This window comes from Mus pahari, chromosome 6 (genome assembly GCF_900095145.1).
Source record: "Mus pahari chromosome 6, PAHARI_EIJ_v1.1, whole genome shotgun sequence".
Lineage (NCBI taxonomy): Eukaryota > Metazoa > Chordata > Mammalia > Rodentia > Muridae > Mus > Mus pahari.
The window spans coordinates 32,197,298-32,208,493 of record NC_034595.1 but is presented as its reverse complement, the minus strand read 5'-3'; positions in this window follow the sequence as shown (position 1 = coordinate 32,208,493).

Sequence of the window (11,196 nt, the reverse complement as noted above, 5' to 3'; positions counted from 1 at the left end):
AAGATCTCTCAGACACTAGGACACCAACCATATCCAGAATACACCATCTATGAGACCAACAACACATATACAGCAGAGGACTAGCAGGTCTGGACTCAGTCAGAGAAGATGCACCTAAGGTGCAAGAGAATGGGGGTGCCAGGGAGTGGGGACGTTAGATGGGGTGGCGGTTTCAGAGAAGGGGACATCTTTGTGGAGACAGGTAGGGGAGGTATTGGATGTGGAACAGTCAGAGGGTAGACTGGGTCAGGGATAAAATGTGGACTATAAAAATACTAAATAAAATTAAAGATAAAGAATGATTAAATAAATCCAACAATACAATTCTAGGTTACTTTTAAATCACAAAACAAAAGAAAGAAAGAAAGAAAGAAAGAAAGAAAGAAAGAAAGAAAGAAAGAAAGAAAGAAAGAAAGAAAGAAACCAAACAACTAACTTCAGAAAAAGAAGGAATAACAAACAATAGAAATAAAAATAAATAACCTGAAATTAATATAGATGCCAGGTGTATATGATACTATAACCCCGGTACTTGGGAAATGGAAGCAAGAAGGTAAGAAATTGAAGGTAAGCCTTAATCATCATATTAAGTTTGAAGTCATTCTGAGCTAAATAAAACTACTTCAAAAGAGAAAATGATATAGACAACTATATGATAGAATTAGATTATGTGAAAACTGAATATTAATGTGTCCATATTAGAAGTGTCAAGAAAAAATATTCATATATATTATATAAATGAACATCAAATGGAAACTTTTATACCTGACAAAATATGTTTAAAGATGGAAGAGGGCCCCACACTGTGGCTTACAGTTCCATGGTCTACAGTACAGTTCACCATAGTTAGAAAGTTATTGTGGAAAATAAGGAAATGCTAATTACATTACACCAACAGTTGGAAAGCACAAATAAATCCTTCTGTGCAGCTCACTTTATTATTCCTTTACTTATTTAATTATATGTTCCTTGGTGATTATATTTTGCATATATGGGTATGGAGTAGACATATGACTACTGCCCAAGGAGGCCAGAAATGATTGTCAAATCCCCCTTGGTCTAAAGATAAAAATAGTTTTGAACTACTATATTGGTCCTGGGAATTGAAACTGGTCCTTTAAAAGAGCAGCCAGTGCCCTTAACTACTGAAAGATCATTACACCAGCCACCAATCACATTATTTTTATTCAGTCCAGGACTCTACCCCATGCAATAACAACATCCACATTTGAGGTGTATTTTCCCATTGCAGTTTTCCAATCCTCATAATTTCTTATAGTCATATGTGACAGCAGATTTTCTACCATTCCCCAGTTCCTGAATAACAGCTTGGAGGCTTATTACTTTTGAAAAAATGTCCAGGTCTTTAGCTAGGCTGGTTCTCTGACTAGCTAATAACTTATATTAACCTATTTAAACTATTCTATATCTACCACATAGCTAGTTACTTCTCTTCAGTTTAATATGTCCAACTTACTCTGTGTCTAAGCAGAGAATCTTTCCCAGAGTTCCTCTCTCTTCTGGATGCTCCACCTTCTATTCTACCCTTTCCTATAGGCCATTGACAGGTGATACTTAGACATCGTACATAAGAGATGCTCTCCTTTTTCTCATTGTGATTCTAAATTTAGCAAGTTAACAGTAAAATATGTTCATGATGTTATTCCTGTAGCAAACTGAGCAACAGTCTATTCCTACAACATAGAGGACTGACAACAAATCTACATTGGTAAACTCATGAGTTTTATTGGAGCTAATTATAGGACTATAAAGGAAGAGTGAATTACAGGAATAAAAATCACTTAAAGACACATGCATCAACAATGTCCACTACAGTATGGGTAAAAACTCATAAAAGCTTGAAACATGGAGTACTGTGCAACATCTGGAGGTAGCTCACCAGGTTCAATATCTCTTTTACAGGTATCTCAGTTCATTTGTGCCACTTCCAGGCTGTTTAGTTTACGAGGACTTCTTCCACAGAAATCAGCTTCTCTGTTGATGTCTTTCTTCAGTGCTCATTGCTTAGTTATTTTGGGTAGGAGAGGAGCCTAGTTCATCTGATCAGTTTCAGGGACTTTCTTAATTTTTTGAGTTGGTTATTTCCTGAGTGTAAGGAGTATCATTGCAGTTCAGAATATATCACATCCCCTTAAAAATCCTTATTTTACTTACCTTTTAACATGTAAAAAAACTTCCAATTTAGAATATTCTTATTTCCCTTCCCAGACAACATCTTCATTAGTTGTAATAGCAAGAAGTGGGAAACAACCCAGATACCCTCAAAGGATGGATACAGAAAATGTGGTTCACACAATAGAATACTATTTAGCTATTAAAACAAGGACATCATAAATTTTGCATGCAAGTAGATGGAACTAGAAAAATGTCATTCTGAGTGAAGTCACTTAGATCTAAAAGGATGTTATGTATTCACTAATAAGTAGATATTAGCCAAAAAGTACAGAATACTTAGGATACAACCTAAAGACCATAAGAAGTAAAATAAACAGAAAGGTTCATGTGAGAAGGCTTCAATCACATTTAGAAGGGGAAAGGAAATAATCATGTGAGGCAGAGGGAGGGAAAGGAAAAGGGGGACAGGATCATATATGGTGGTCATTCTGGGGAAAGAAGCCCAGAGTGTCAAAAGAATGAATAGAAATAAGCAGCCTCAAGGAGTGGGAGGTAGAATCAGAGACCCAGCAGGTGAGAGACATTCAGGAATCATTTGCCTTTAGGCAAAATGCCTGACTTTGGGGAGAGGGAACTCGAAGCATCGACCTCCAGTAGATAAACCATTGGAGTGAAGTTTGGGACCCCTAAGTTTGAATCAGGGGAAGGATTGAAGAAGCTGAAGGGAAGAGAAGATCAGCAGTATCAACTAACCCAGACCCCAGGAAGCTCCCAGAGACTGAGCCACTGACAAGGAGGACAAGGACTGGTCGGAGGTACCTACCTGGCTCGTACATAGCAGAGGTGTGTTTGGGCTGGTCTCAGGGGAAGAAGATGTGCATTGTCCATGACAAGCTTGAGGCTCCAGAGAAGGGGGAGGCCTGGCGGGGAGAGAGCACCCGCTCTGAGGCAAGTGGAGAAGGAATGGGATGAGAAACTGTGGAACAGGGTGAGGGTGGGCAACGACTGGAATGTAAATAAAATAACTTTTAAAAATGAAACAAAATCTGCAACATTTTTTTCAAATAGTATCCTGTTGTTTTATTACGCCTTTTACATGGTGTTTCATAAAGAAATTCATTCCATGCTTTCTTCCTGAGAAAACTGCCATGCAGCATCGTGAACTATCACTTCATTCCTTTTACTTTGATATAAAAATGTATCATTTTAAAGGTATAAAATTTTGGCCATTGTTTCAGAGGCTGAAGGCCATCTAAAACATTGAATTCAACTTCAAAAATTCATATAGCATCTATCAGTTCCAGGAGAGTATACAACTCCAAAGTCGGGACAAAATATTGACATGCACAATACAAATATACAGCTTTATATTTCAAAAGGAAGATTGTGGACATAACAAAGATTGATAAGATTAAATTAAGACCAAACTTTAGTAAGGTAGATATCAAGTTCTGGAGCTCTGTCTCCTGCATCTGGAGCTTCTGATAGAATTATCTAGGCTCTGGAACACTCAAACAACCCATGCTCTCTATTTATTTTTTTTTTCTTTCTTTTGAAACACACATAGTCTATATCTTAGAATAGTTCCATGCTACCAGGTTCCTGGAATTTTCCTTAGAAGACAGCGCAATATAAGGACTTCCTGATGTTCTTGGACATCTTTTGTACTCCATTGTGACTGTGTCTTCACAGCTTCATGAAGAAGGCTACCAGATACTTGTTTCAGGAACATTACTCTACACACAATTTTTTTTTTTTTTTTGACCTCGGAAGCATTTTAAAGCTGTGACATAAGCAATAAGGACTAACTGATTAGGTCTTTCCTAACTTCAAAGCTGATACTATGAGCTCAATATTACCAAGTTATGTTTTGTATATTCCCTAGCAACCTTAGACCATGGTTGTATTGTCATTCAGAGGCTGACCCAGGGGATACACTTATTATATCGTTTTGAACATTGGAGTTCAATGACATTCTTAGTTTAGGCTCTATCTTTTAAATAAATGTTCATTTCCATAAGATGCAGCAGTTGATATGTAAACTTTTTCTTTTGGTATACCACTGCCATTGTCCCATTCAAAGTACCAGTTTCTCTTTAACAATGTCAACATCTTAAAATTATAAATGGAGTGTCATTAGCATACTAATTGTCTTTTTTGTAACTTTAAATTTGTTTATATAATTTTACCATCAAACTTAACCTTTTTATTTTTTTATCTTCACAGTCCATGTTTTATGTTTTCTTAATGCATGTAGGGAGAAGCAAAATTAGAAGTTACTATATAAAATCAATATGAAGCAAGGAACGATGAGGGAACAGAAAAGGTGCTGACTATATGTAATTATATGTAGGAAGAATCTTGAAGTCTCTGTAAAGAATCACAGACCAACATAAATTTACAAACTTGGGTAGTTACAGAGGAGAAATATAGAATATTGAATGAAGTTGAATTTTCTTTTATGGCCTGAACTTCATAATTCTTATTGGTTACCTGCAAGTAGTCAGCTGAATGCCAGTGATAGGTTAACATCTTTCATGGATGGACAATACTTGGAATCCATAAGGCAGAGAAGTCTGAAATATAGAAATATATGTTATGTGAGTGCTAGAGATGACAGTAGTTTCGTTATGTTTAGGATATGGTAGTTTAAAATTGATTGGCCCTGCAGGCTCATGATTTCATTGCATTCCTGGTTGGCATGGTTGTTACTGGTATGGTTGTTACTGGTCTGGCAATGCTTTTAGAGGAATGCACATTATTTTTAACTATGAACTAGAAAACTAAGTTGAATGCTGTAAGTAGATCTTAAAGAGCTATCCTAATAGGTTATAAGACAATAGTGCTGAGATCAATGTAAACTACAGAAGGCAAAACCAAGAGGATTCAGATGGGACAGTATTTGCAACTGGGATAAAGATCTTATGTGTGATATTTTGATAAAGACTGTGCCTGCCTTTTGTCCTTTTCATAAGAAACTGTGTAAGGATAAAATGAAGAGTTCTTGACTAATTTAATTGTCATTGAATCTTTCAAGATAGTTCCATTGTTTGAATATTAGTTATAACTCTTGTGCTGATTTACAATGAAAAAATTGAAGCAGGGCAGAAAGAAATAAAAATGTACATTTTGAGGAGAGAAAGAGCACTAGAAATATTTTTTAAAGGCAAGCCTTGTGCTGAAATACATAAAAGTTGTATATTAAATGGAATAAAGCTAGGAAATAATGCTCTTTGGGTTAGACCTCACTAAGTTAATGTTGCTACTTACAAAAGGAAAATGGTCCAGATTTTTCCTCCACTGAGATAGTAACTATAAAGAAAAGCATATGCAAATGTAATTCAAGATAGAAATCACATTCCATTCCAAATAGACAACCAAATTTGGTAGCACCAGCAATGTAATTCTGGCTTAGGGTTGTAAAATATGTATATATAAAGAAATTGTGGAATCTTCCTAAACAATTAAGGGAAGTTGCCAAGGCCAGGCATGGCGTTCCTTAGAAGTCATTGAATAATTGAAAGTGAAGTTTGTAGATTCCAAGAAATTGGAGATGATGGAGTCATAGCATATTGAAGAATCAGTCTGCTTCTATTTTAGGCATAAAATCCATCTTATACTGAAGATATTCTGTTTATACTTGACAGTTCTGTTTTTCAATGTTTCTTAACTACAATGGTTCTGTACAGCTTGTTGGGAACTTTGTTTCAAATAAGTTGCTTATAATCATCTTGTAATCCTCCCTTTGTTTCAAAGGTTTATATGACCACCTCTGCCTAACTTGTTATAAATACCTTGCAAACATGTCTTGTTTTTTTTTTTTGGTTTTCTTTTTTTTTTTCATGAGGTTGATAAGACCAATCTATGGTGTTCTGCTCCTGTAATGTTGCCTAATTTACCCAGTAAAATCCCCATTTGGAAATCCTCTACCCATGATCTATCAAAGACTTTTCTTCCTCACATCCCATGCTAATACCACAAACTCTTCCTTAGTTGGAGACAGCACATGACATGAATAAAAATACTTTAATTAATTACTTTCTGTAATTAATTTGGCCATGATGGTTCAGGTTGGTAGTCTTTGTACTTTCATATTTTAGATTAACAACAACTGCCAAAGAGAATTGTTTGCAGGTAGTAGAAAGAGCCAAAAAGAGAAAAAGAAAGGAGGAATGTGTGTGGGGGAGGGGAGGTTGTAGTCAGTGAAACTAAAAGGGAAGTTCCATCTATGCCCTTCAAAACCTGACATAAAAGTATATGCTGTGGAGTGTGTTGTGCTGAATTTCAGTCCTGCTTTGGTGTGGCATTCCGTTTTCTGGAGTGGTCTTTGGTCCCTGTCTCAAGAAGATATAGAGAACAGAAGCAGAATGCATGGTATGAGTATGCTGGAAGGACTTTTAGAAACTGATACAACAAGACAACAGGACTTTACTGTTCCAGCTCCAAGATATTTAAGGGCTTTTAAGAGTACTGGTAGAAAGACCCCAATTATCATGTGGGCAGAAAGGGTTGACTGGTCCTAATATGGTAGGTACCTAATTATCTTTCAGGAAAGAAGGCAAAGTGAGACTTGTGTATTGAGTTATGCAGCACTTGCAGACAGCTTTGTACCAGGTCATTCTTGAGATAATCTCAGATACACTATCCAGATAAGTTCCGGCAGAGAAAGGGAAGCTCTACCAAGAAAGGAAGTCCTCCATTTTGCTCCAAAATTCATCAGGATATGGTGGACTGTGACCTTAATAGAAGTGTTAGATAACACTTTGGTACAATAGTTCCACACTATACTCCCTTTTTTCCATTTTGATGTATATTTGATAAGTGTTATTTTTCTAGTTTTATAATGGTTAAAATTAAGAGGCTTCCTTTAGTCTATGAAAGTTCTTTTACTTACTGATTAAGTAAAGGCTGTGGCTGCTTTCAAAGTTAAACTACGCACATTCTGCTTTATGCCTATAAGACTGCAGGGGCCAAACTGTGGAATGTGGTACTGCGAATAAGAATGGCTCCATAAATTTATTTGTTTGAATACTTGGCCTCCAGTTGGTATAAGTGGTTTGGAAGGATTATGCAATCTGGTCTTGGAGAAGGTGTGTCACTCAAACTGGGATTAGGAGATTTAAAAACTTACACCATTTCAGCATAGCTTTCTGTTTTTGCCTCTTAAATGTGTCTCAAAATGTAAGTTCTCATCTACTTTTCAAGCACTATGGCTGCTTGCTTGTTGTCATGCAGCCTACCATGATGGTCATGTTATAACCCTCTAAAACAGTAAACCTCAATATTATGTTTCTTCTGTGAGCTTTTTCACTTGTGATGTTTGTTACTGTGATAGGAACCTAAGACATGGACCTTTTTATTTTTAAACCAATTGAGCTTTGAAAAGTGTCATGGCCTTGGTCGATATTACAATTTTTTGCTTCATTAGATAGGTTAAAATGGGGATTAATGTCATTTATAATTAGTGCTATGGCATCAGAGATGTTTCTGCAGAAGAAGTTAGAAAATCCCACACTAACACTATCTACCATATCGCAAAGGACTGGCATGCAAAGTTTCTTGATTATTCTACATGTTACAGTTTCTGCAAGGCCTTGAAAGTAGGAAGGAATCTAGGTGTATCTATGGTGTAAGTCCTGGCTATTTTCCACTGCCATGATGTATGTATGCTCTTGAAACTGTGGACACTCTGCACCAACTACATTGGCCACTAAGCTAAGTTTCTTCCTAATTTCTTTTCTCAGATATTTGCTATGCATCCAGTGTTATAAGGATGGTGCTGTAACCATCTAATACAACATTTTGTCAAACAAGAAAACAGAAACTAAACCTGTTGTTGAGAAATTGTGTAACAGTGGTGTGGCACTGTTTAACAACTATGGCAACAATCTGTTCTAGTCATGGTTACTGCTATGATGAACCAAGATGATCAAAGCAACTTGAAAAGGAAAGGATTTATTGTGCTTACATTTATAGATCACTGTTCATCCTTCAACAAATTCAGAAAAGTAACTCAAGCAGCACAGGAACCTGGAGACAGGCACTGATACAGAGGCTTTCATCTCATAGCTGACTCAGCATATATATATATATATATATATATATATATATATATATATATATATATATAAGTAACTTGATTGGTTTGGTCCTTGACCAAAAAATAATCTAATAGAAGCATTTTCTCAAGTGAATTCCCATACTTTTAGAAAAATAAATTGGGCCAAAATGACATGAAAATTTCCAGCATAGCACCAATACTACATTTAAAACTTTTTCACAGCAAATAAATTAGCCCCTTAATCTTAAATTCAAATTAACATAGTCATCTTCTAATGTGATGACTTATTTTATTACTTTCTATAGTATGACATGAAACTCCAAAAGTTAGTCTATGTTTCTCTGAAGTTCTATAGTCTAGGACTCCACTGACTGCATTTCTCTCATCCTTCTTGTCTTCCAAGATATAATCAGAATGGCCTGTTATGATTTGCAGAAGACATTGTTGAGCTACCCTATTTAGAATTTGGTGACTATTTCACATTCCTTCCATGAATTTATTTCAGATAATTAGAACTAGATAGTTAGCATTATTACAAAAACAAATTTCGTGACAACAAATTTCTCTGCTAGAACTTGTATTGTTTCTGGTAAAGTCGTATATAGCAAAAGCAACCTGAGCAAGACATTATTTTGGCATTAGATAGGACAGACACAGTACAGCATAACAGGAAAAGCAAGAGCATGAGATAGGAAGTCACATTTCATTAACAGTCATGAAGCAGAGATAAATATTTATAATCTTCAACCTTTTTATAAATGGCTTCTGTGAACTACCATATAAAAATGATACTACACATATTTATATTGGGCCATTTACCTTCAATTAATCTAACCTAAATATGTTTCTTATACACATGACCAGATATCTGCTTTCATAGCAACTGTAACTCTCCACTGGATCAAAATACTGCTAAAAGTCACAGATTATTGGTGATAAATCTCATCACCAAGAATAGGCTACCTCCTCACCTTTTATTGTTAGGAAGCTTTGGAGGATTCCAAATCAATATAGCATGTACTGTAAAAACCTATACTCTACTATATTGAAAAATGGAAAAGAAATTGCTGAATTTCTAGATGGATATAACCTACCAAAAATAAATTAAAAGAGGTAAGAAATTTAAACAGATCCATAATAAGCAATGTGATTGAAATAGCAATAAAAGATTTCTCAAGTAAAAAAGTTCAAGCCTACATGGATTCACTGAGGAAATCTATCAGACTTTTAAAGAACTAGGAGCAATACTTCTCAAGCTATTGCATAGAATAAAAATAGGAGGATCATGACCAAACTGTTCAGTGAAGGCAATGTAACTTGAATATTAAAACTTGGTCTGGTTACCAAGAGAAGTTTGCAAAACAATTTCCTTGATAAATGTAGATGAAAAGTTCAGAAGAAAATGTTCTTAAAAATAATGCAAAAATGCATCCAAACAGTCAGTGATGTAAGGATGATATTTCATAATATATATAATCTATAATAGATATATTACAGAAATGGACTCAAGGACTGAAATTTCTGAACATTTCAAAAAATATGGAAAAGAATTTGAAAAAATTTAATATCCCTTTATGATAAAAATTACTATAAAGTTTAAAATAAATTTGACATACATCAAAATTTATACTCTCATATGATAAATTTTAAACAAAATACATATTATATATATGTGTGTGTGTATGTATGTGTGTATACATATATATTTAAATCATATATATATATATACATATATATTTACATCATATATATATTATATTATATTATATATCTGATTCTAATGTAATGATCAGAAAAATTCTTGGATAATCAAACCACTTCAAATTCCAAACCAAATTCTAATGTCATTTTATAAGAATTGAGTGTTGATATGTCTATATCCCCGTATATTATCTTGAATTACTTTGGTGTTTGTTGTAGCATCTTCATGATCATTAACAGTTTTATTAATTTATTTTCTCATTTTCTTTGTTTTGGTGAGGTAGGCTAAGTTTCTGTCAAGTATTTTTTATCTTACCACAGGACAAAATCCTAACATTTATTGTTTGTTGATATTGTTTTGTTTATATTTCTTTAATTTCAGCTCTCATTTTTACTATTTCTTTTATTAATTCCTTATTATATAGGTGTCAACTAGGGTTTGGTTTTTATTGGGTCTTGAATTTTACTTTTATTTTGCTACATCCTCAAGTCACTTATTTGTGCCCTTTCTGATTTTAAATGTAGGTAATAAGAGGTGTTATTTACCTCATAGGGTTACTTCTACCATATCCCAGAGGTCTTGTGTTGTTTTTCATTTTCATTTGACTTCAGGAAACACTATTATTTCATTTATATTTTAAGCCTTTCATCTTTCTTTAGTGATTGTACTGGCTAGCTTTGTGTCAACTTGACACAGCTGGAGTTATCACAGAGAAAGGAGCTTTAGTTGGGGAAATACCCCCATGAGATCCAGCTGTGGAGCATTTCCTCAATTAGTGATCAAGGGGGAGAGGCCCCTTGTGGGTGGGACCATCTCTGGGCTCACAGTCTTGGATTCTATAAGAAAGCAGGCTGAGCAAGCCAGGGGAGGCAAGCCAGTAAAGAACATCCCCCCATGGCTTCTGCATCAGCTCCTGCTTTCTGACCTGCTTGAGTTCGAGTCCTGAATCCTTTGGTGATCAAGAGCAGTATGGAAATCTAAGCTGAATAAACCCTTTCCTCCCCAACTTGCTTCTTGGTCATGATGCTTGCGCAGGAATAGAAACCCTGACTAAGACAAATTGGTACCAGCATAGTGCGGTATTCCTGTGACAACCTGACCATATTTTGGGGAGGACTGTGGAAGGACTTTGGAACTTTGGGCCAGAAGAACCATTAGGTGTTTAGAGTTCTGTGAGATGTCCTGTAGGAGCTCGGAAGATATGTTTGAAAACAGTGCAGGCCTGGCTTGTGAAATTTCAGAGGGAAAATTAGACTCTTTTTCAGGGCCATTGTTATCTTGATTGTGAAGATTCTGT